The sequence below is a fragment of the Styela clava genome, chromosome 10 (genome assembly GCF_964204865.1).
Source record: "Styela clava chromosome 10, kaStyClav1.hap1.2, whole genome shotgun sequence".
In the NCBI taxonomy this organism is placed as follows: Eukaryota; Metazoa; Chordata; class Ascidiacea; order Stolidobranchia; family Styelidae; genus Styela; species Styela clava.
The window spans coordinates 11657363-11662313 of record NC_135259.1 but is presented as its reverse complement, the minus strand read 5'-3'; the positions used below and the strand labels follow the sequence as shown (position 1 = coordinate 11662313).

The window sequence follows — 4951 nt, the reverse complement described above, 5'->3', positions numbered from 1 at the left end:
ATATTTTTAAACATAAAAAATGATGTAATTGAAATTGATTAGCTATTTTGGGGATTAGACATTGTAGATACTGATAATTACATTCGTGTTTGGAATGTTTAGTTTTCAGGACTGGTGCATATAGTGAAGTTGCAAAATTGCGTATGTCACCAAGTCATAGACACATTTCTGCCTAAGTCACAGTGCGCCATTATGACGTCACTTAACTGCGTCATACAAATTAACTTAAATCCGGCTACGATCAAAAAATTGAACCATGACAAATTATTGACTCTCAATTGCATAACAAAATCATTAGGAAGTTTTTTACGTTTTTCTCAAAACTGCTAGAAATGACTTACGCAATTCGGTTATTAGCGTGACGATTGTATACGTGTATAAAACACAACGGCACATTTATCAGGCCTTTTGTTTAACATTTTTAGTTGATATAGTCATGTCTACAATATACGTCTGTAGAAATATACGGTTTCCGCCAAATTAGACTAAATGAAGTCGGGAATTTTTTTGAATTGTTAGGCTTAAGATCCACCTTTAGAATATTCGCAGTGATTCCTGGGGGCTGTCCCTATTTCTTTTACTGAGGTATAGTTTACTTGCGCAATCGGCAACACGGTTCATCGAACCAATGTAATTCTCATGAATGTAATGAAGAGAATGGGTGAACCCGAAAAAGTTGTATGACTAATCTCGTTACTATTTTTGCTAATATAATATTTTGTATTTTTCCATTTGTTTCTTCTAGTGTAGCAGGTATATCTTCATAAAAATCCGACTCGTAACAACATTCAATTTGTTGGTAAAATACTGACTTGATTTATAACTTTATGCTTCAGGATCCAATAACCCAATATTTCTCAGTTGAGTTTTTAAAATATTTTGAAATAACCCGCAATCATTACGTTCGAAATAAAGCAACCATTTCTAGCTCTCGATGTTCACAAATGATACGTACTTATGTATTAACTTCTTTATGTTGAAATGTTTGAAAACAACTGTTCCTCAATTGGGCAAAGAGTTCAGAAACGTGTATGTAAATTAGATAATTGGGTTTCGCTACCTGTCTCATGACATCATATTTATGTAAAATAACACTACCACACAAACCTACTAAAACAGATGATATTCGAGTTAGCGCCACTAACTCATTGAACGCATTTATCCAAAGTCATTATGGGAGCTATATAGTTCAGATAAATTATTGATTAAAATGATATTACGTTGTTTCTTAGACTTCATTTGTATTTTCATGGGGTATTTTGAATACTATTGAAACCCAAATGTGTTCGACGTTCTCGGAAAAATTCCGCACAGCTTTGTAGCCTATCTCTTCGCGTGAGGTATAAATTATGATATTCAATCAGTAAGAAGAATGGGATGTAGTATTGAAATTTGATCAACAAACATACTATATGAGGTGAGATTCACAAGCAAACAATAACATAACAATACAGTTGACTCACGCAAGACTATACATGACAGCGAGCCTATAGGCGAGGGTTCAGTTTTAACACAATAACATTAACAAAATAATAACAATAGCGATACTTTGTGAAATAAACATCATTTAAATGAAATTCACGTGTGTACGAAATCGAATCTGTTGCTCACTTGGAAATAGTCCTCATTGTGGTTCAGGAATCAGACAGAACAATGAAATTATTCTGTAGATTTATTGTGTCGCATGAATTCTCAATTTTTGAATACACGTTTCCAATAAATTATGTCACAAATAGGGTAACCCGTCTCGACTTTGGCGCTGACTGTATTACTGTCGCCATTATATTAGTTGCTTGACCTCTGTGCGATCATGCGTGGCAATAGTCAATGATGTAGCGAGGTGGCGAAAATCGATCCTGCATGATTGCAGACTGAACCATGCTTTCGTGAAATATCGCGTGTATCTAACAGACAAACAAACAGACAAATACCTATCAACATACTTACCGATCAAGATCGATAAGTAATAAATATTGATCACCATCTTACGCACTTTGAGTATTAGGTAACGGTAGAACTCTAGAGAGGTCGTTTGACTTGGAATTTGAAAGACGATGTCTGTTTATTATGAAAATCGTTTATTACGAGTCCAAAACGGTTTCATAAATAATCCGTATAAATAGGGCTTTGTTTTGCATAACTATCCAATTTGTGAGCTCGTACATGGTAACGCGATATGATGACTATACTCTCTCTGATAAACAGGTTTGACAACGCACCATGGGTACGACACGCCAAAACACGTTCTCTTTGTAGGTGTGAATAGCTCAGAGATGTTCCACGTGTTCGTAAAACCGTCGAGCGGGTGGCGCGCATTTTGTAATTGCGTAGAAGGCCACGTACTTGTATTAGATTTGTTCCCATTGGCTGGCAGATAACAATACTTGACAAACCCTTTTTGGAAGATATGCGTTATCATCATGATATAGGCTACACAGTATATATATATATAATCTATTGGTTGAACATGTACATTACTTGAATATATATGTATATTTTGGGTTGTATATGTATACCACGTGACCAACCCTGAAAATAGGGAGAATATGTATATACAGCACACGAATATTAGAGTTATTGATGGAGCGTGCTTGAGATGTTAATAATTTACTGAAGCTGTACGATCATACGACCTGACCTATACGGTCGTAACGTTACCACCTTGGTAAATTACATTAAGCATTTGCTTTTTCATTATTTTTATATATATAACTTTCTATATTGTTTTCTCGGATTAACAGTTCAAATAAACTCTCCATATTTTTGCACTGTTAAACCTTTTAACTCGAGTTTTACATATCTCTATCTTACTCAAACCCGAAATCGGAGAGTTTCTTTGTCTTTCATACAGGGGGGATGCTCCGATGGATTTAAACCATATCTGTTTCTTTTTACTTTATATTAAAACTTTATTTATAGGTTATCAATGTCTCAGTCACTAAACCTCTACTGTCGACTCTACTAAAATAATAAATTTTTTATCACAAAGAGTTTTCGATGAAAATTTATTCTCAAATTATTTATCCAAAATTTTAAACATTATTCAGAATTCTCTTTTTGCCACCATTGCTCGATTTTGTCAATTCTGTCCTGCAAAAATAGTTAAAATATTTAACACGACATTGAAATTTGAGCATAAAAACTTGCAGAATTGTTTCAAGTCATTATTTAAGACATTTTTACTGTGGAGAATACACTGCTCCCAGCAAGCAGTTATCATTTATACATTTATTAGGACATTGTGAGGCAGGTTTACTTGCATTTAGAAAAATAAACAAATTCAAACAAAGTTGTGGATAAACAATTAAAGTACATAATGAAAATTACCTATTAATGAGTCAAGCATTTTCCGTGAATGCAGAACCGATATCCATCCGGACAATCAAATATTGTATTGCAGTATATGTAACCTGAAAATATAATAATTTGTTTTGTAGTTTTCTTTCGAGCTTGTTGAACAAAAGAGGTTTAACTAATGTTTAAAACTGCTGTTACTTTCGACTTCAGTCATGAAGGTTGCAACGATGATCAACATCATAACCAACATGAGAACAAATTGCTGAATTGAACTGATCATGTTGTAGAATGTAGACAATGAAAAATGCGATATAAAGTTATTAGTTACAGATAATCTGAACAAAAATAAAAAAAACATTATATATATTACAAAGTAAATTTTGCTGTTGATTTTCCATATCGACGTACCGTATTGTAATTAGATGAGAATTTTTGTAAATGTTGAATTCTGAAATTTCTGTATATTCAAATGTGTCTCGTCAAACCTAATTCAGTTTAATTTAACGAATCGACATTGTACACGTGTATAAAACACAACGGCACATTTATCAAGCCTTTTGTTTAACATTTTAGTTGATATATTCATGTCTACAATATACGTCTGTAAAAATATACGGGTTCCGCCAAATTAGACTAAATCAAGTCGGGAATTTTTTGGAATTGTTAGGCCAAAGATCCACCCTTAGAATATTCACAGTGATTCCTGGGGACTGTCCCTATTTCTTTTACCGAGGTATAGTTTACTTGCGCAATCGGCAACACGGTTCGTCGAACCAATGTAATTCTCGTGGATGTAATGAAGAGAATGGGTGGTCCCGAAAAAGTTGTATGACTATTCTCGTTACCTTTTCTGCTAATATAATATTTTGTAATTTTCCATTTGTTTCTTTTATTGTAGCAGGTATATCTTCATGAAAATCCGACTCGTAACAACATTTAATTTGTTAGTAAAATACTGACTTGATTTATAACTTTCTGCTTCAGGATTCAATAACCTAATCCAATAACCCAATATTTCTCAGTTGAGTTTTTAAAATATTTTGTAATAACCCGCAATCATTACGTTCGAAATAAAGCAACCATTTCTAGCTCTCGATGTTCACAAATGATACGTATACTTCTGTATAAACGTCTTTATGTTGAAATGTTTGAAAACAACTGTTCCTCAATTGCAAAAAGTCCAGAAACGTGTATGTAAATTAGATAATTGGGTTCCGACTTTATGTGTATTTTCATGGGATATTTTGAATACTATTGAGACCCGAATGTGTTCGTCGTTCGCGGGAAAATTCTGCACAGCTTTGTAGCCTATCTCTTCGCGTGAGGTATATATTATTATATTCAATCAGTAGGAAGAATAGATGTAGTATTGAAATTTGACCACAAACATACTATATGAGGTGTGATTCACAAGCAAACAATCGAATAACAATACAGTTGACTCACGCAAGACTATATATGACAGCGAGCCTAGGCGAAGGTTTAGTTTTAACACAATAACATTAACTTAAAATAACAATAGCGATACTTTGTGAAATAGACATCATCTAAATGGAATTCATGTGTGTACGAAATCGAATCTGTTGCTCACTTGGAAATAGTCTCCATTGTGGTTCAGACAGAACAATGAACTTATTCTGTAGATTTATTATGT

The 4951-nt window shown here is 33.5% G+C and overlaps 1 long non-coding RNA gene across 3 annotated transcripts; it reads right to left on the bottom strand.

Annotated features, from left to right (window-relative positions):
- Positions 1-2986: 2986 nt before the first annotated feature.
- On the bottom strand, positions 2987-4276 carry LOC120338511 (uncharacterized). 3 transcript variants are annotated; one of them, XR_013478231.1, is made up of 4 exons: positions 4258-4276; positions 3496-3632; positions 3328-3410; positions 2987-3090 (listed from the first exon to the last, which is right to left on the bottom strand). It is a non-coding gene; the product is annotated as an uncharacterized LOC120338511 (long non-coding RNA). The 3 variants fall into 3 exon arrangements; XR_013478230.1 differs by lacking the exon at positions 4258-4276 and adding an exon at positions 4143-4164; XR_005569108.2 differs by lacking the exon at positions 4258-4276 and adding an exon at positions 3706-3862.
- Between the last annotated feature and the right edge of the window lie 675 nt (positions 4277-4951).